The 22,188-nt window shown below is 49.3% G+C and overlaps 1 long non-coding RNA gene across 2 annotated transcripts in view; it reads left to right on the top strand.

Annotated features, from left to right (window-relative positions):
• LOC146788938 (uncharacterized) overlaps positions 1-22,188 on the top strand; it is a 186,044-nt gene that overhangs the window by 98,516 nt on the left and 65,340 nt on the right. The window lies entirely within an intron of this gene.

The following is a 22,188-nucleotide window of genomic DNA, read 5'->3' as shown; positions in this document are numbered from 1 at the left end:
CCGCCTGAAACTGAACTCGGACAAGACGGAGGTCCTCATCCTGGGCTCCTCACCCTCCGCCTGGGACGACTCCTGGTGGCCTCCCGCCCTGGGCACCGCACCCAAACCGACAGACCATGCACGCAACCTGGGCTTCCTCCTGGACTCCTCCCTCTCCATGACCAGGCAAGTCAACAACGTCTCCTCGGCGTGCTTCAACATCCTACGCATGCTACGGAAGATCTTCTGGTGGATCCCCACCGAGACCAGGAAGACCGTCACCCAGGCCCTCGTCACCAGCCGACTGGACTACGGCAGCGCCCTCTACGCCGGTACCACCGCCAAGCTCCAGAAGAGACTCCAGCGGATCCAGAACGCCTCAGCCAGACTCATCCTCGACATCCCACGAACCAGCCACATCTCCGGACATCTGAGAGACCTTCACTGGCTCCCCGTCAACAAAAGAATCACCTTCCGCCTCCTCACCCACGCACACAAAGCCCTACACGACCAAGGCCCGAGCTACCTCAACAGCCGAGTCAACTTCCACGCTCCCAAACGCCACCTCCGATCAGCCAACCACGCCCTCGCCGCCGTCCCCCGCATCCGAAGAGCGACTACAGGAGGAAGGTCCTTCTCCTACCTGGCCGCCAAGACCTGGAACTCCCTCCCGACCGACCTGCGCCTGACCCAAGACCACCTCTCCTTCAGGAAGAAGCTCTCGAGCAGTAGCGGCACCCCCCCTCCCCCCCCCCAGCGCCTTGAGACCCTACGGGTATGTAGCGCGCTTTACAAGTGTCACTGATTGATTGATTGATGGAAGGCCGCTGGAGAAGGCATTTGAAGGAAGAAGTCTTAAGCCTCTTGGCCCCTAACCCAAAGGCACGCTTCCATTCTATAACAAAACATTTGGAAATAAAAGTCACTGGAAGTGGGATTTGTGGTGTTGTTGCTTACTCTCATCTTTATGGGGTCGATATAAGAAGCACTATTGAGTTTAGTGGTAACACTATCTGTTATCAGCGTCTAGAGGTGTGGGAATTGATACAGCAAGCTAATTAAAAGTAATCTGCCCCACCCAGGAAAACGCAATGGCAGCCACTCTGCTCTGGCTTGTGTGTCAGAAGATTGACATTGATAGCACAAAACTGACATTGTGGTAGAACACCATCCTACTATCCGCCGCCAGGATGGAGCAATGAAGCCACCCTACTCTTCCCCACCGAGAAGAGAGTGAAGGACGCACCCGACTCTTTTCTCCACCCAGAAGAGAGTAATGGAAGCCACCCTACTCATCTCCACCCAGAAGAGAGTAATGGAAGCCGTCCTAATCTTCTCCAACCTGGAGAGAGTAATGGAAGCCACACTACTCTTCTCCACCCAGAAGAGAGTAATGAAAGCCACCCTAATCTTCTCCACCCAGATGAGAGTAATAAAAGACACCCTAATCTTCTCCACCCAGAAGAGAGTAATGGAAGCACCCTAATCTTCTCCAACCAGGAGAGAGTAATGGAAGCCGTCCTAATCTTCTCCAACCTGGAGAGAGTAATGGAAGCCACCCTGCTCTTCTCCACCCAGAAGAGAGTAATGAAAGCCACCCTAATCTTCTCCACCCAGATGAGAGTAATAAAAGACACCCTAATCTTCTCCACCCAGAAGAGAGTAATGGAAGCACCCTAATCTTCTCCAACCAGGAGAGAGTAATGGAAGCCATTCTACTCTTCTCCACCCAGAAGAGAGTAATGAAAGCCACCCTAATCTTCTCCACCCAGAAGAGAGTAATAAAAGACACCCTAATCTTCTCTACCCAGAAGAGAGTAATGGAAGCACCCTAATCTTCTCCACCCAGAAGAGAGTAATGGAAGCACCCTAATCTTCTCCAACCCGGAGAGAGTAATGGAAGACACTTTACTCTTCTCCACCCACAAGAGATTAATGGACCCACCGTAATCTTCTCCACCCAGTAGAGAGTAATGAAAGTCACCCTAATCTTCTCCACCCAGAAGAGAGTAAGGGAAGCACCCTAATCTTCTCCAACCAGGAGAGAGTAATGGAAGACACTTTACTCTTCTCCACCCACAAGAGATTAACGGACCCACCGTAATCTTCTCCACCCAGAAGAGAGTAATGAAAGCCACCCTAATCTTCTCCACCCAGAAGAGAGTAATAAAAGACACCCTAATCTTCTCCACCCAGAAGAGAGTAATGGAAGCACCCTAATCTTCTCCAACCAGGAGAGAGTAATGGAAGCCATTCTACTCTTCTCCACCCAGAAGAGAGTAATGAAAGCCACCCTAATCTTCGCCACCCAGAAGAGAGTAATAAAAGACACCCTAATCTTCTCCACCCAGAAGAGAGTAATGGAAGCACCCTAATCTTCTCCACCCAGAAGAGAGTAATGGAAGCACCCTAATCTCCTCCAACCAGGAGAGAGTAATGGAAGACACTTTTCTCTTCTCCACCCACAAGAGATTAATGGACCCACCGTAATCTTCTCCACCCAGTAGAGAGTAATGAAAGTCACCCTAATCTTCTCCACCCAGAAGAGAGTAATGGAAGCCACCCTAATCTTCTCCAATCTGGAGAGTGTAATGGAAGCAACCCTACTCTTCACCACCCAGAAGAGAGTAATAGAAGCCACCCTAATCTTCTTCAACCAGGAGAGAGTAATGGAAGCCACCCTACTTTTCTTCACCCAGAAGAGAATAATAGAAGCCACCTTAATCTTATCCAACCAGGAGAGAGTCATGGAAGTCACCCTACTCTTCTCAAACCAAGAGAGAATAATGGAAGCCACCCTACTCTTTTCAAACCAGGAGAGTAATGGAAGCCACACTACTCTTCTCAAACCAGGAGAGAGTAATGGAAGCTACCCTACTCTTCTCAAACCAGGAGAGAGTAATGGAAGCCACCATACTCTTCTCAAACCAGGAGAGAGTAATGGAAGCCGCCCTACTCTTCTCAAACCGGGAGAGAGTAATGGAAGCTACTCTACTCTTCTCAAACCAGGAGAGCAATGGAAGCCACTCTACTCTTCTCAAACCGGGAGAGAGTAATGGAAGCTACCCTACTCTTCTCAAACCAGGAGAGCAATGGAAGCTACCCTACTCTTCTCAAACCAGGAGAGAGTAATGGAGACTACCCTACTCTTCTCAAACCAGGAGAGTAATGGAAGCCACTCTACTCTTCTCCACACACAAGAGAGTAAAAGACCCACCGTAATCTTCTCCAACCTGGAGAGAGTAATGGAAGCCATCCTACTATTTTCAACCAGGAGAGAGTATTGACGTTTACAGTGGCTTGCAAATGTATTGTAATCAGTTCGGTGAGTCACTTCAAAAGTGCCTGTAACTCAGAATGTGTGGTAACGTGCAGACAGATTCCTCCTTTCTTGTACCCAGCAGTGCAATAAATATACTGCAATCAATGTTGCCTTATTAAATAAAGACTTGGAGACTGATTCAGAGTCCAGCGGGTGGGTTACTGCGTCACAATCGTGATGGACATCCCCCCAGCTTAATACAAGTACACTACGTCCTATGGCACTTGTACTAAGGGGTGGGTTATCTCTTTCATGTGTGGTGGGCTGCTCATACACCTCACTCTAAAATGAATCCCTTGATTTTTAGGAAAATATTCTAGAAGAAAGAGATGAAAACGAAAATTAATTGTTTAAACTGCAGCTGTAATTCTGCTGAACAACAAACTTTCCCTACTTTTTGCTGGCAGGAGGCCTTGTGAGGCAACAACCTAACGGTAGTAGCTTCATACAGTGGAGTATTGATATCAATTTCTAATTGCAGGTGAGTAGAGGTGTCTCACCTAGACTGTAAAAGGGGAATTAGAGATGGTTGGTGTAGTGTTATTACAAGATTTCATATTTAAGTAAATAATAATCATTGAAGTCATATTCCAGAGCTCCTCCCTGGCTCTGCAGAGAGTGTTACTAAGAGTTGCAGATATATTTGTCCATGCATGAATTATTGGCTTTGTTCCATTTACTACCAGTGATACTGGACACTTTCACAGCAGAGGGGGATCGGTAGGCAGAACCAGCCCATCGTCATCACCTCCCCAAAGCAACACGGGTTGGGATAATCTAAGTGGTACTTAAAGAGCGAGTGTACCACATGAGCCGAATCTTAGCAGGGGCAGAGTCTGGGGAGAGGCGGTGGCTTATTGGTGCAGGTTTGTGCACAAGCGCTCTATTTATGGCTGGTGGTCGTGTGGTAGGATATTGTGATTTGGAGAGAGATCAATTATAGTTTTATGGCCTCCATGTGCTACTAAATCACCAGGAAACAACTACTGGACCACTGACTCAGTTTTGATTGGTGGAACATCAAGGACTTCATCACTTTTCATAAATTACAATACTACAGGCTTATAATCCCTGCCAAGGGCTATACTAATTGTTAAAGGCCCTGCCTCTGAGTGCGGCTTGGGCCTATAATAAGGGAGAGGGCCTTAAAAACTGGTGTAGCCTGAGGCAGGAGGGTTATAAGGCTATGAGAACATTCCACCCACTAAATTAAAAAGGGGAGAAACGGAAAGACAAACATGTGAATACTGGAGCAGAAGGCCTATCCTTGCCATTGTCTTCAAAGGGGCTCTCAACATTCCAATGTTCTAATCTGTATTAGAACATTGGAATGTTGAGCGTTCCATTGAAGACAATGGAGTACTCCGGGCTTCTAATGGCTGGTAGAAGCCCGGAGCGAACATTCCAATGTTTGGTCATAGCTATTGCTGTGAACAAAAGGCCTCATGAATTTGAACCTCCCTCGGACTCCGAGAGGCCTTTGTTTTACAAATGAGAACATTCTGCCCTTTAGGGGCGGAGTACTCTAATAGCCTTAGAGCCTTCTGTAGCGTGCTCTATCGGCAGTTATAGGCCCGTTCCCTTTCACGTTGGAGCGGGCCATTAATGGCTGGTAAAGCCCGCTAAGGGTATATTAATGACAGACCTGGCAGAAAGCGGTGTCCACACATACATTGGCACTATACTGTGAGCCTCCTATCTCTAGTTAAACAGGTCCTGTCCAACCTCCATCGGTGATTAAAATTAGAGAGTGTCTCTTAATGACTGCTGTTTGCTGCTATATGCCACTCAGGGTAGTCTGGCCAATCATGGAAGCCTCCTGTACCAGCAAAGCATTCTATGACACCTTCTGCTTGCCTAATAAACCCATAGGATGGCAACTGTCACAGAGACATACTACAAACTTATAACAAGATCACAAAATGTAGCAATGGATCAGGAAAAGATCCCGCCTCTAGAAGGCGAATTTGAATGCAAACATGAATGGAAGCTGCTGGAAGGCTGATTGCTGTACACACTGCCCTCTATGGAGGTGTATCGAAGAATCAGGGTGACCGGAGGACCAGGAGAAAGATGTCAACATTAACTAGATCTGCAAAGATGACTGGATAAAACACATCATTCTAGTGTCCCAGGGCAGAGAGTCGCTGACAAGAGTAGTCGCGCCACTCTCTTGAGCTGGAGGTAGCGCTAAGAAGACTCAAGCTCTTGGTTGATATGAGGCCTTCAAAGGCCCCTGGTCCAGCCATGTTTTTAAGGCATCACCATACCGGTGGCCATGGGTTCCGGAAGTCAATTTGCGAGCAGTCCTGCTTGGTGAGGGCAAGGGACAACATTAGTTACCTTTCTCAAGATTGGCCCCAAGGAGTCCCCAGAACCTCTCGGCAGTTTTTGATCCCAGGTGCTCTTTGTCAAATGTTTGATGCCCAGTCGAGGGAGATGTTCGCTTTGACTCCGATGGATAACATCACAGCAGCTCACCAGGCGGGATGCAGAGGGCGGTTCTGTGATGCACAGGGCAATGGCACGGGCTGTGAAGGCAAGGTGTGCCATACCTCTAGGGAGTGTGTCAGAGACGTGTGAACCTATTGAGTCTTCCAAGGCATTTTGATGGGGCGGGGACTGTGGGGTGACACCCAGCAGCGGCTGTACCATTGGTGGAGCACTCACGCCAGCTACGCAAAGTAACAAAGTAACATATATCTCTCTCCTTCCACTTAAAATGCACCAACACGCATCACACTACGAGTGCACATTTATTGCGTCAATAGATGTGGTAATTTACTAAATGTAATATTTCACAGAACAAAAATAAATATGGATAAATACCAACAAGGTGAACAGTAAATACATACTGACAACCACGTGCATGCATGTAAACAAACATATATACCGTGAAACCGAGAGACCTTGTTATCCTGTTGGTGAACACATCTAATTATGTCATAAATATTAAAAGTAACAACATTCAGACACTCTCTTCCACTATTTTCGGTAATCTTTTTATAGAGGGATTATCTAATCTCGGCTTTTGATTGGACAAGTAGTTTAAAGGCTGGCACTTTTCAAATATGCATTACCCTTGAGTTTTTAAGCACTGACTACATGTAATTACTTGCATTTCTGTGGATATCTTTCTAGGCTTCTTATTATTATGTGCTTTTAAAGACTGGGGGATTGGATTTATTAATATTTATAGCTGTTTAATCCCTGTCTGGTGAGGCATCTGGCCCTACACCATGTTTGCAGTGAGCATGATGGGAGAATTAGACTTTTTAAAAAACATTTATCTGTTTGATAATGTTTGCCTCTGCGCTTTTAATCAATCGCTGGTATTTTTAAACATGTGTTCTCTGTATTTTCTGCAAGTGGTTAGAACTCCAGATGGAGAGGATGTGGCGTACCAGCCAGAGCAGTCGACTGTGGAAATGGGGACTTAGGTTCGAGTCTCGGCGTCGGTTCAACATCCTCTGATTCTAGAAAAATCATTTAATCTCCCTGTGTTAAAAAACAAGCATTGGCAAATTCAATAGGTCTGAAATATTTAATTTACAGACATTTAAATGTTGTTGTGTGCTAGAAAAAAATATATCCTACAGCCTTTCCTCTCATACGGGTAGCCAGCAGAATTGTCAAATAAATCCTCTCACTTTCAAGTGATAGAAAGAAAACACTCAGCAGCCCGCCTGGCACTCAAGCTGCCACGTCGCTCCTCAGCATCCACAGCTTTAAAAGTGTTTCATTGGCTACCCATTCATAAAAGAGTGCTATTTAAGATACGCGTCATCACTTTTAGAGCCTTCAGGGCCACAGGTCCCGTGTATCTAAGATCTAGATTCTCGCCCTATATCACCACACGCATTCTTAGATCCACCTCAGCTAATCTCTTAAAACCCACCCTTTTCAAATATAAAACTAGAGTTTGTAGATCGGTAACTGTCCTCGGGGCAAAAGCATGTAATACACTACCCAGCCATCTTCATCTCATCCAATCTGAAGCCTGTTTCAGAAAATCCTTAAAACCCTGGATTTTTGGAGCCCCAGACTCTCTATGTTCTCTCTCATTTAACCCTTTCAGTCTCTCCAAGGCAACCCGGACCACCCTGTACTTTTCCATCTATTTCTGCATAGCGCCAAGATACTGCTGCGGAGTGACAGTCACGCTTTAGAAATACCATATACAATACAATACAAAACAGAGGCTGACATTTGACCTTGGTCGTTGAATGCACAGCAAATGTGACAAGATAAGAACATAACTTAAAGGTCTGTTTACAGAAAGCGAGCACTTGTGGAAGAATATAAGTAGCGATGGTAAACAAGCTATGCTCCACGGGCGGGACTAACTCAAGCTGGAAAGCCTAAAACAAATAAAGCCAGCAAATAGAACGCAAGCAAATGTGAGTTACAAACCACAAAGCCAATGGTCGGAATGCATTCCCAGGGAAGCTTTCAGAATGTCTCCGAGAAGTCTGTGCAAACCAGTCAGCTGCGCTATCTGGCCGGCCTCAACCTAAAAATGAATGTGTGGCCTTGCAAAATGTAACTGCTGCTCGAGTACAGCGCTTCAATCCCTTCGGGTCGAGTTTGCGCTATATAAAACTGCAAAAAACAAAACTGTAATACAATACAATATTGCTGTAACTGCTCCTCCTCCTCATCTCCTCTTTAGAACACTCCACCATACGACAACTGTTCCTCCTCAGTTCCCTCAACCAGGCCATACCTGTTATACCTCTACCTCTCCACTAGGAAGCTTTGCCCCCATTACAGTCGACTTCCATGAAATAACTATTCCGTCTCCAATCCTTTACTAATCATTATCAGCTCAACCTAAGCCCGGCAGTTACTGCTCCTGTCCTTCCTCTCCACCATGCAATAACTGTTTCTTTTCCTTACACCTACATCTCCCAGGCAATCACTGCTTTGCTGCTTCTCTGTAGGCGGCAGTAGCAACTCCGCAGCTGTCCATTTAATAGGCAATAACTGCCCCTGCCTCTTACACCCAGCATATAGTCTCTCAAAGCAGCCACCTATACACGAACAGCTCCTCTTCCATCACTTTGCCACTACATAACTGCCCCACCACCACCCCTCTGCTATGCAACAACATCTCTTCTCCATCCCTATGTCAGGCAATAACTGCACCAGCGTCTCTCCACCCAGCATATATTCTCTCAAAGCAAACACCTACCCATGAACCACAGCTCCTCTTTGCATTTCATAACTGCGTCCCATCCACCCCTCTGCCATGCAATAACAGCTCTTTTCCACCCGTCTGTCATGCAATAACAACGCTACTCGCTCCCTGTATCTGGCAATAACAGCCCCCTGCCACTCCTTCAAGGTGCAAGGGCTTCTCCTCTTCATCCTTCACCAGCATGTTTCGTTGATGGGCTGATTCTGGAACTTTAGGTCACACTGAGTCCGGGGAGGATAGGGGCAATATTTATGTATGAATGGCGCATCTCCCCAGAGGAAGGGAAAGAGGCAAAAACAGGACGTTGACATCAGAGAGGGCAGCTGGCTGGATCATGCCTCCTCTTTTTAGGGGTTCGCCTAGCGTTGCAGCGCATGCGCTGCTCGCTCTGCGAGATCTATTGTAATCGAGGGATTTCGGAAGTGGAGTGGAAGCTCTGCCCATCCTTTCTATTGGCCAGCGTCATCCTTCATGGTAAACGCTGGCCTCCCATTGAAAGTGAGGCTTTTTGGTGACCGCCCTGTCTCCTTTAGGCCCCGCCCACCCAGACTGCTTCATTTGCTTGCCAGCTGTTGTGAGGGTATTTCTTATCTAAAGGAGGCGTGCAGTGATGGATCATGTTTCCTGTGAGCTCTACTTTCTTTAATGAGTTTTTCCCACTGCAGGCACGTACAACGCGCATGGCGCGCTGTCACTTTCCTGTTTTTTTTTTTTCATTTGCACAATGGCGTGGCGACGGCTTGTTGCTACCAGTGGCTGATCTGGGCGGCATCGTTAATGTTCACTCTCCTCAACAGGACGAGAGGATTTAATCACAATTTGCTGGTGGGAGTTCGGTTTTAAGATGAGTCGGCTTTGAATCGTTCGCACTGAACCTATGGAGCCCTGCTCTCGTATATGAAGAGTTTTTGTTTATTTTAGGGTGGGGTGGGGGAAATGCCCATACACATTAATAGCCTGCGATCAGTTGTGCAGCATTGTATTGGTGGACTTTGTCTTCAGAACGATTCAACTACATAATGCACGCAGACGCTGTTCGTGATGACGCAAGTGTATTTTAAACTCGCCTAAAGTAGTAGGTATGATGCAGTTTGTGCTGCGCCCCTTTCTTCTCATCGCCCAGCCAATGAGTACAATAGCGTTGGTAAACCAATGGGTTTAGCACTTGTGTAATGCATGTCATACAACATGTGCACACCAGATGCATATTCTGACCGGCACAGCAAAATACCTCCACTTTTACCTAAACCCATTCATCGCCGTACAGACAGGCATGGATGCGCACAGGCCAGATGACCCAGAAACACCTTCAGTTGTGTTGTATGTGTTGGTATTTCTGTTACTGCTTAATTTGTAAATAAGGGGCTGGTGCCTAAAGCTCTCCTCTTAAACGCGTGGCTGCTTCAATTAAACGTGCGAGCCCAGAATACTGAGTCAGCGTAATCCTAATGCAGTCTAGGGCCTCTTTTAATCCATTTTTCAGCCATTCCCTGCCCCTTCTGCTCGCTTTTGCAGCTTTTTCCTTTTGTGACGCTTTTCTGTCTTTCTCTTTCTCTGTCTTTCTCAAATGTGTCTTTTGCTCCCAGCAAATGCCAGATGCAGAACAACTAAGAGCCAGTGCCCCCCACTTTAAACCACCGGCTCAAATTAAACACTGATTTCTATAGCACTTCCCAGCCCTTATACACACAGAAGTTCACCTTCAGCACTTTCTCACGTATACCTTTGAGCAATGGCATCTATTCGCAGCAGGCACACCTGGACAAACAAAGTTGAGCGAACGCTCAGCCGCGTACACTTATATGCAAGCAACGCAGAGGGTGATGCAGACATCAAACAAGTAAGAACAGAAAGCGCAATGCACCCGAAAAGGCACTACTTGGTTTGGATGGGCCATGTGCTCTCACAATATTCCTTGCAGTGGACAGAAAACATTTATTTTCAGGGAAGCAAAAAATAAAATCATAACATAATTTCTTATTTCGATCCTGCTCTACTTTCTGTACTCCCACCCCACCCCAAAATCTATCTGAAAACTCTGTGATCAGGACCTTCCATAAGCGGGGTGGATCCCTGTGGCTAGGCAAATCTGGATGCAGCGAAAGACTGATGGTGGTTCAGTCATATTTAGTTTTTGTAAGCGCCCCATTCCGCGCTCTACCTTTAATGGCAGCTGTGTGCCTTTCTTTAGAGGAGGCGCATCTAAAGAAACGGAGTTGCTGGCCAGGGAAATAACACGCATTATTGCATTGCAAATGCTTGTTATTTCCTTAGCCTGCAACTCCGTTTCTTTGCACGAGCCAGGACTATAGAACGGTGAGCGCCTGCAATTAAAGTGAAAGCGCGGCATTGGGCGCTTTTACAACAAACAAAAAAAGTTAGTAAATCTCACAAACAAATGTTTTTTTTTTTAAAGCGCACAATGTCGCACTTTCACTTTAAGAATATCTGCTGCACTTCATTTGTGTTACAACAAACAAATGATGGACGGAATGCTGACAATGCAGACATTCTCCCCCAGTCAAGAGATCTGGGTTAAATCCATCGTTCTTTTGCCCACTACACCACCCCAGTTTAGACATGGCCATATGCAAATCAGTCTTGACCCTGTGCCTCATGGGAACAGTCCAGCCCGAACTGCCAAGCCATGTCTTCCCTGGACCGGAATCAAGCATCCTAGGACCGGTTTCTGGCTATCAGCCGTCATCAGCCAGGATAGCTTGACTCCAGTGGCGTAGTGAACACGGGTCCCACGTCTGGGAATACCCATCCCACTTAGGGCGAAAAGCGTTACAACAAACAAATGATGGACGGAATGCTGACAATGCAGACATTCTCCCCCAGTCAAGAGATCTGGGTTAAATCCATCGTTCTTTTGCCCACTACACCACCCCAGTTTAGACATGGCCATATGCAAATCAGTCTTGACCCTGTGCCTCATGGGAACAGTCCAGCCCGAACTGCCAAGCCATGTCTTCCCTGGACCGGAATCAAGCATCCTAGGACCGGTTTCTGGCTATCAGCCGTCATCAGCCAGGATAGCTTGACTCCAGTGGCGTAGTGAACACGGGTCCCACGTCTGGGAATACCCATCCCACTTAGGGCGAAAAGCGTTACAACAAACAAATGATGGACGGAATGCTGACAATGCAGACATTCTCCCCCAGTCAAGAGATCTGGGTTAAATCCATCGTTCTTTTGCCCACTACACCACCCCAGTTTAGACATGGCCATATGCAAATCAGTCTTGACCCTGTGCCTCATGGGAACAGTCCAGCCCGAACTGCCAAGCCATGTCTTCCCTGGACCGGAATCAAGCATCCTAGGACCGGTTTCTGGCTATCAGCCGTCATCAGCCAGGATAGCTTGACTCCAGTGGCGTAGTGAACACGGGTCCCACGTCTGGGAATACCCATCCCACTTAGGGCGAAAAGCGTTACAACAAACAAATGATGGACGGAATGCTGACAATGCAGACATTCTCCCCCAGTCAAGAGATCTGGGTTAAATCCATCGTTCTTTTGCCCACTACACCACCCCAGTTTAGACATGGCCATATGCAAATCAGTCTTGACCCTGTGCCTCATGGGAACAGTCCAGCCCGAACTGCCAAGCCATGTCTTCCCTGGACCGGAATCAAGCATCCTAGGACCGGTTTCTGGCTATCAGCCGTCATCAGCCAGGATAGCTTGACTCCAGTGGCGTAGTGAACACGGGTCCCACGTCTGGGAATACCCATCCCACTTAGGGCGAAAAGCGTTACAACAAACAAATGATGGACGGAATGCTGACAATGCAGACATTCTCCCCCAGTCAAGAGATCTGGGTTAAATCCATCGTTCTTTTGCCCACTACACCACCCCAGTTTAGACATGGCCATATGCAAATCAGTCTTGACCCTGTGCCTCATGGGAACAGTCCAGCCCGAACTGCCAAGCCATGTCTTCCCTGGACCGGAATCAAGCATCCTAGGACCGGTTTCTGGCTATCAGCCGTCATCAGCCAGGATAGCTTGACTCCAGTGGCGTAGTGAACACGGGTCCCACGTCTGGGAATACCCATCCCACTTAGGGCGAAAAGCGTTACAACAAACAAATGATGGACGGAATGCTGACAATGCAGACATTCTCCCCCAGTCAAGAGATCTGGGTTAAATCCATCGTTCTTTTGCCCACTACACCACCCCAGTTTAGACATGGCCATATGCAAATCAGTCTTGACCCTGTGCCTCATGGGAACAGTCCAGCCCGAACTGCCAAGCCATGTCTTCCCTGGACCGGAATCAAGCATCCTAGGACCGGTTTCTGGCTATCAGCCGTCATCAGCCAGGATAGCTTGACTCCAGTGGCGTAGTGAACACGGGTCCCACGTCTGGGAATACCCATCCCACTTAGGGCGAAAAGCGTTACAACAAACAAATGATGGACGGAATGCTGACAATGCAGACATTCTCCCCCAGTCAAGAGATCTGGGTTAAATCCATCGTTCTTTTGCCCACTACACCACCCCAGTTTAGACATGGCCATATGCAAATCAGTCTTGACCCTGTGCCTCATGGGAACAGTCCAGCCCGAACTGCCAAGCCATGTCTTCCCTGGACCGGAATCAAGCATCCTAGGACCGGTTTCTGGCTATCAGCCGTCATCAGCCAGGATAGCTTGACTCCAGTGGCGTAGTGAACACGGGTCCCACGTCTGGGAATACCCATCCCACTTAGGGCGAAAAGCGTTACAACAAACAAATGATGGACGGAATGCTGACAATGCAGACATTCTCCCCCAGTCAAGAGATCTGGGTTAAATCCATCGTTCTTTTGCCCACTACACCACCCCAGTTTAGACATGGCCATATGCAAATCAGTCTTGACCCTGTGCCTCATGGGAACAGTCCAGCCCGAACTGCCAAGCCATGTCTTCCCTGGACCGGAATCAAGCATCCTAGGACCGGTTTCTGGCTATCAGCCGTCATCAGCCAGGATAGCTTGACTCCAGTGGCGTAGTGAACACGGGTCCCACGTCTGGGAATACCCATCCCACTTAGGGCGAAAAGCGTTACAACAAACAAATGATGGACGGAATGCTGACAATGCAGACATTCTCCCCCAGTCAAGAGATCTGGGTTAAATCCATCGTTCTTTTGCCCACTACACCACCCCAGTTTAGACATGGCCATATGCAAATCAGTCTTGACCCTGTGCCTCATGGGAACAGTCCAGCCCGAACTGCCAAGCCATGTCTTCCCTGGACCGGAATCAAGCATCCTAGGACCGGTTTCTGGCTATCAGCCGTCATCAGCCAGGATAGCTTGACTCCAGTGGCGTAGTGAACACGGGTCCCACGTCTGGGAATACCCATCCCACTTAGGGCGAAAAGCGTTACAACAAACAAATGATGGACGGAATGCTGACAATGCAGACATTCTCCCCCAGTCAAGAGATCTGGGTTAAATCCATCGTTCTTTTGCCCACTACACCACCCCAGTTTAGACATGGCCATATGCAAATCAGTCTTGACCCTGTGCCTCATGGGAACAGTCCAGCCCGAACTGCCAAGCCATGTCTTCCCTGGACCGGAATCAAGCATCCTAGGACCGGTTTCTGGCTATCAGCCGTCATCAGCCAGGATAGCTTGACTCCAGTGGCGTAGTGAACACGGGTCCCACGTCTGGGAATACCCATCCCACTTAGGGCGAAAAGCGTTACAACAAACAAATGATGGACGGAATGCTGACAATGCAGACATTCTCCCCCAGTCAAGAGATCTGGGTTAAATCCATCGTTCTTTTGCCCACTACACCACCCCAGTTTAGACATGGCCATATGCAAATCAGTCTTGACCCTGTGCCTCATGGGAACAGTCCAGCCCGAACTGCCAAGCCATGTCTTCCCTGGACCGGAATCAAGCATCCTAGGACCGGTTTCTGGCTATCAGCCGTCATCAGCCAGGATAGCTTGACTCCAGTGGCGTAGTGAACACGGGTCCCACGTCTGGGAATACCCATCCCACTTAGGGCGAAAAGCGTTACAACAAACAAATGATGGACGGAATGCTGACAATGCAGACATTCTCCCCCAGTCAAGAGATCTGGGTTAAATCCATCGTTCTTTTGCCCACTACACCACCCCAGTTTAGACATGGCCATATGCAAATCAGTCTTGACCCTGTGCCTCATGGGAACAGTCCAGCCCGAACTGCCAAGCCATGTCTTCCCTGGACCGGAATCAAGCATCCTAGGACCGGTTTCTGGCTATCAGCCGTCATCAGCCAGGATAGCTTGACTCCAGTGGCGTAGTGAACACGGGTCCCACGTCTGGGAATACCCATCCCACTTAGGGCGAAAAGCGTTACAACAAACAAATGATGGACGGAATGCTGACAATGCAGACATTCTCCCCCAGTCAAGAGATCTGGGTTAAATCCATCGTTCTTTTGCCCACTACACCACCCCAGTTTAGACATGGCCATATGCAAATCAGTCTTGACCCTGTGCCTCATGGGAACAGTCCAGCCCGAACTGCCAAGCCATGTCTTCCCTGGACCGGAATCAAGCATCCTAGGACCGGTTTCTGGCTATCAGCCGTCATCAGCCAGGATAGCTTGACTCCAGTGGCGTAGTGAACACGGGTCCCACGTCTGGGAATACCCATCCCACTTAGGGCGAAAAGCGTTACAACAAACAAATGATGGACGGAATGCTGACAATGCAGACATTCTCCCCCAGTCAAGAGATCTGGGTTAAATCCATCGTTCTTTTGCCCACTACACCACCCCAGTTTAGACATGGCCATATGCAAATCAGTCTTGACCCTGTGCCTCATGGGAACAGTCCAGCCCGAACTGCCAAGCCATGTCTTCCCTGGACCGGAATCAAGCATCCTAGGACCGGTTTCTGGCTATCAGCCGTCATCAGCCAGGATAGCTTGACTCCAGTGGCGTAGTGAACACGGGTCCCACGTCTGGGAATACCCATCCCACTTAGGGCGAAAAGCGTTACAACAAATAAATGATGGACGGAATGCTGACAATGCAGACATTCTCCCCCAGTCAAGAGATCTGGGTTAAATCCATCGTTCTTTTGCCCACTACACCACCCCAGTTTAGACATGGCCATATGCAAATCAGTCTTGACCCTGTGCCTCATGGGAACAGTCCAGCCCGAACTGCCAAGCCATGTCTTCCCTGGACCGGAATCAAGCATCCTAGGACCGGTTTCTGGCTATCAGCCGTCATCAGCCAGGATAGCTTGACTCCAGTGGCGTAGTGAACACGGGTCCCACGTCTGGGAATACCCATCCCACTTAGGGCGAAAAGCGTTACAACAAACAAATGATGGACGGAATGCTGACAATGCAGACATTCTCCCCCAGTCAAGAGATCTGGGTTAAATCCATCGTTCTTTTGCCCACTACACCACCCCAGTTTAGACATGGCCATATGCAAATCAGTCTTGACCCTGTGCCTCATGGGAACAGTCCAGCCCGAACTGCCAAGCCATGTCTTCCCTGGACCGGAATCAAGCATCCTAGGACCGGTTTCTGGCTATCAGCCGTCATCAGCCAGGATAGCTTGACTCCAGTGGCGTAGTGAACACGGGTCCCACGTCTGGGAATACCCATCCCACTTAGGGCGAAAAGCGTTACAACAAACAAATGATGGACGGAATGCTGACAATGCAGACATTCTCCCCCAGTCAAGAGATCTGGGTTAAATCCATCGTTCTTTTGCCCACTACACCACCCCAGTTTAGACATGGCCATATGCAAATCAGTCTTGACCCTGTGCCTCATGGGAACAGTCCAGCCCGAACTGCCAAGCCATGTCTTCCCTGGACCGGAATCAAGCATCCTAGGACCGGTTTCTGGCTATCAGCCGTCATCAGCCAGGATAGCTTGACTCCAGTGGCGTAGTGAACACGGGTCCCACGTCTGGGAATACCCATCCCACTTAGGGCGAAAAGCGTTACAACAAACAAATGATGGACGGAATGCTGACAATGCAGACATTCTCCCCCAGTCAAGAGATCTGGGTTAAATCCATCGTTCTTTTGCCCACTACACCACCCCAGTTTAGACATGGCCATATGCAAATCAGTCTTGACCCTGTGCCTCATGGGAACAGTCCAGCCCGAACTGCCAAGCCATGTCTTCCCTGGACCGGAATCAAGCATCCTAGGACCGGTTTCTGGCTATCAGCCGTCATCAGCCAGGATAGCTTGACTCCAGTGGCGTAGTGAACACGGGTCCCACGTCTGGGAATACCCATCCCACTTAGGGCGAAAAGCGTTACAACAAACAAATGATGGACGGAATGCTGACAATGCAGACATTCTCCCCCAGTCAAGAGATCTGGGTTAAATCCATCGTTCTTTTGCCCACTACACCACCCCAGTTTAGACATGGCCATATGCAAATCAGTCTTGACCCTGTGCCTCATGGGAACAGTCCAGCCCGAACTGCCAAGCCATGTCTTCCCTGGACCGGAATCAAGCATCCTAGGACCGGTTTCTGGCTATCAGCCGTCATCAGCCAGGATAGCTTGACTCCAGTGGCGTAGTGAACACGGGTCCCACGTCTGGGAATACCCATCCCACTTAGGGCGAAAAGCGTTACAACAAACAAATGATGGACGGAATGCTGACAATGCAGACATTCTCCCCCAGTCAAGAGATCTGGGTTAAATCCATCGTTCTTTTGCCCACTACACCACCCCAGTTTAGACATGGCCATATGCAAATCAGTCTTGACCCTGTGCCTCATGGGAACAGTCCAGCCCGAACTGCCAAGCCATGTCTTCCCTGGACCGGAATCAAGCATCCTAGGACCGGTTTCTGGCTATCAGCCGTCATCAGCCAGGATAGCTTGACTCCAGTGGCGTAGTGAACACGGGTCCCACGTCTGGGAATACCCATCCCACTTAGGGCGAAAAGCGTTACAACAAACAAATGATGGACGGAATGCTGACAATGCAGACATTCTCCCCCAGTCAAGAGATCTGGGTTAAATCCATCGTTCTTTTGCCCACTACACCACCCCAGTTTAGACATGGCCATATGCAAATCAGTCTTGACCCTGTGCCTCATGGGAACAGTCCAGCCCGAACTGCCAAGCCATGTCTTCCCTGGACCGGAATCAAGCATCCTAGGACCGGTTTCTGGCTATCAGCCGTCATCAGCCAGGATAGCTTGACTCCAGTGGCGTAGTGAACACGGGTCCCACGTCTGGGAATACCCATCCCACTTAGGGCGAAAAGCGTTACAACAAACAAATGATGGACGGAATGCTGACAATGCAGACATTCTCCCCCAGTCAAGAGATCTGGGTTAAATCCATCGTTCTTTTGCCCACTACACCACCCCAGTTTAGACATGGCCATATGCAAATCAGTCTTGACCCTGTGCCTCATGGGAACAGTCCAGCCCGAACTGCCAAGCCATGTCTTCCCTGGACCGGAATCAAGCATCCTAGGACCGGTTTCTGGCTATCAGCCGTCATCAGCCAGGATAGCTTGACTCCAGTGGCGTAGTGAACACGGGTCCCACGTCTGGGAATACCCATCCCACTTAGGGCGAAAAGCGTTACAACAAACAAATGATGGACGGAATGCTGACAATGCAGACATTCTCCCCCAGTCAAGAGATCTGGGTTAAATCCATCGTTCTTTTGCCCACTACACCACCCCAGTTTAGACATGGCCATATGCAAATCAGTCTTGACCCTGTGCCTCATGGGAACAGTCCAGCCCGAACTGCCAAGCCATGTCTTCCCTGGACCGGAATCAAGCATCCTAGGACCGGTTTCTGGCTATCAGCCGTCATCAGCCAGGATAGCTTGACTCCAGTGGCGTAGTGAACACGGGTCCCACGTCTGGGAATACCCATCCCACTTAGGGCGAAAAGCATTACAACAAACAAATGATGGACGGAATGCTGACAATGCAGACATTCTCCCCCAGTCAAGAGATCTGGGTTAAATCCATCGTTCTTTTGCCCACTACACCACCCCAGTTTAGACATGGCCATATGCAAATCAGTCTTGACCCTGTGCCTCATGGGAACAGTCCAGCCCGAACTGCCAAGCCATGTCTTCCCTGGACCGGAATCAAGCATCCTAGGACCGGTTTCTGGCTATCAGCCGTCATCAGCCAGGATAGCTTGACTCCAGTGGCGTAGTGAACACGGGTCCCACGTCTGGGAATACCCATCCCACTTAGGGCGAAAAGCGTTACAACAAACAAATGATGGACGGAATGCTGACAATGCAGACATTCTCCCCCAGTCAAGAGATCTGGGTTAAATCCATCGTTCTTTTGCCCACTACACCACCCCAGTTTAGACATGGCCATATGCAAATCAGTCTTGACCCTGTGCCTCATGGGAACAGTCCAGCCCGAACTGCCAAGCCATGTCTTCCCTGGACCGGAATCAAGCATCCTAGGACCGGTTTCTGGCTATCAGCCGTCATCAGCCAGGATAGCTTGACTCCAGTGGCGTAGTGAACACGGGTCCCACGTCTGGGAATACCCATCAAACTTAGGGCGAAAAGCGTTACAACAAACAAATGATGGACGGAATGCTGACAATGCAGACATTCTCCCCCAGTCAAGAGATCTGGGTTAAATCCATCGTTCTTTTGCCCACTACACCACCCCAGTTTAGACATGGCCATATGCAAATCAGTCTTGACCCTGTGCCTCATGGGAACAGTCCAGCCCGAACTGCCAAGCCATGTCTTCCCTGGACCGGAATCAAGCATCCTAGGACCGGTTTCTGGCTATCAGCCGTCATCAGCCAGGATAGCTTGACTCCAGTGGCGTAGTGAACACGGGTCCCACGTCTGGGAATACCCATCCCACTTAGGGCGAAAAGCGTTACAACAAACAAATGATGGACGGAATGCTGACAATGCAGACATTCTCCCCCAGTCAAGAGATCTGGGTTAAATCCATCGTTCTTTTGCCCACTACACCACCCCAGTTTAGACATGGCCATATGCAAATCAGTCTTGACCCTGTGCCTCATGGGAACAGTCCAGCCCGAACTGCCAAGCCATGTCTTCCCTGGACCGGAATCAAGCATCCTAGGACCGGTTTCTGGCTATCAGCCGTCATCAGCCAGGATAGCTTGACTCCAGTGGCGTAGTGAACACGGGTCCCACGTCTGGGAATACCCATCCCACTTAGGGCGAAAAGCGTTACAACAAACAAATGATGGACGGAATGCTGACAATGCAGACATTCTCCCCCAGTCAAGAGATCTGGGTTAAATCCATCGTTCTTTTGCCCACTACACCACCCCAGTTTAGACATGGCCATATGCAAATCAGTCTTGACCCTGTGCCTCATGGGAACAGTCCAGCCCGAACTGCCAAGCCATGTCTTCCCTGGACCGGAATCAAGCATCCTAGGACCGGTTTCTGGCTATCAGCCGTCATCAGCCAGGATAGCTTGACTCCAGTGGCGTAGTGAACACGGGTCCCACGTCTGGGAATACCCATCCCACTTAGGGCGAAAAGCGTTACAACAAACAAATGATGGACGGAATGCTGACAATGCAGACATTCTCCCCCAGTCAAGAGATCTGGGTTAAATCCATCGTTCTTTTGCCCACTACACCACCCCAGTTTAGACATGGCCATATGCAAATCAGTCTTGACCCTGTGCCTCATGGGAACAGTCCAGCCCGAACTGCCAAGCCATGTCTTCCCTGGACCGGAATCAAGCATCCTAGGACCGGTTTCTGGCTATCAGCCGTCATCAGCCAGAATAGCTTGACTCCAGTGGCGTAGTGAACACGGGTCCCACGTCTGGGAATACCCATCCCACTTAGGGCGAAAAGCGTTACAACAAACAAATGATGGACGGAATGCAGACTCACTTCATTTGTATCACTAATGTCACGCCCGACTTGTTCGCACAATAAACAGACCACGTTGATGTCTTTAAGCGTAAAAGGCCATTTATTAGGACCAGGCTGCATAACAATAAACAATAACCAAACAACATCAACATCAATAACAAACCCCCACATCACTCTTCATCCCTTCACTCCTTTCACCCACTCCAAACACACATTTCCTACCACTCCATGCCCCTTCCGTTCCTCATCCATTTCCACAAATCTCCTAGCATCCTCCCCGCTATCATCTGGCATTCCACTCATGCCACATCGTTCACTCTCCCCCCCCCCCGAGGGATGGGTGCGCCCGCTAATGACTCCCCCCACCCCTCCAAAGTATCGCCAACCTGGGAACCCCCTTTAGGCCGAATACCTGCCCCCCGCCCCCCGGACTTGGACCCTGCACCTCACGACCCCCACCTACTCAAACATCCCTGAGACACCAAATCACCTCATTCCAGAGCTTGCTAACCACATCTCTCATCTCCATCATATAATACGCATTCCCCAATCTTGACAGATGCACTCCGTCGTCCCTAAACAGTAGCGGTTCCTCAAGTCGCAGCCCAACGTAGGCAATGACCTGAAAGTCCTTTTCCCCACAAAAAACTCGCATCGCTCTGTTGGGTTTCCATCGTGCTTTTTCAACAGCCCCATGTTTGATGGCACCCCTCCATATTCTCATAGGAACAAATTTGGTCCAAGCAATACAAGTCCCTACCAGCCTGTGTTTCAAAACCTCCAAGTCTCTTTGCATCAGCTGTAAGAGTGCCAAACCCGACAGCCGAACCAAATCGTTCTCTCCCAAATGTATGATCAACAGATCAGGGCATCCCTTCTGTGCGACCATCTTTGCGAGCCAGGGCAATAGTGCCCCCCATCGCATCCCCCCTTTTCCCCACCAGTGCACCTCATGATGTTGTCCTTTGAGTCCCAGGTTATTTCCGTACACCTGTTGCTCCGCATACTTCGAAGCCCAATGCACGAAGGAATGCCCACAATCCAAGTGACCGTCTTGGCCCCAGGTCCACCCACGCAACCTACGGGAGAAAAATATGTTAGAAACACAATTTAAACCAGGCATCCATTCCCCCAGCACCTAGCACCTGGCCCCCAGACTCCTCACTTGCGAACGTACCGCTCACAGCACCAAGACTTCCACCTCCCAATCTGCAGAATCCTGTCCCAGGACCAACCCAGCCGGGCCGCCGCTGTCGCCGCCCCAATACGGAAAGAGTGGGTCCCAAAACCTGCCGGCTCCAAGCCCAAGCGCCTCAAAGCCATACGCAGCACCGCCAACAACTGTCCCGCCGTCACCTCCGCAACTGACATGTGACAAAATATCTCACCACTCACCACACGCGGGGAAAGCACAAACGTCCTCCATTCATCCACCGGGCACACACCCCCACAACCATTCTCACACAACCAAACCCACTTACCCCGCCCCAACTGATCTGTTTTGGACTGACCCAGCCAAATCCCCAGCCGCCCCGCATCCAACCTGATCTCCTCATACTGTCTACCAGACACTGCCTGCGTGCCCAGCAACTCGGAGACCCGAAAGGCTCCAAAAAACATCCATATCATGCACAAACGAAAAAATTCGAACCTCAAACTGATCATAACAACAAAGCGGCAGAACCTCAACCAACCTGACCAACAGTTCAAACGTGATTGCCTCCCACAACACCCTTCCCCCCTTTCTCTCCCTCAAAGTTGAGCGAACGCTCAGCCGCATACACTTATATGCAAGCAACGCAGAGGGTGAGGCAGACATCAAACAAGTAAGAAC

The sequence above is a fragment of the Triturus cristatus genome, chromosome 10 (assembly GCF_964204655.1).
Source record: "Triturus cristatus chromosome 10, aTriCri1.1, whole genome shotgun sequence".
Lineage (NCBI taxonomy): Eukaryota > Metazoa > Chordata > Amphibia > Caudata > Salamandridae > Triturus > Triturus cristatus.
This window is presented reverse-complemented; position numbering and strand designations above follow the sequence as displayed.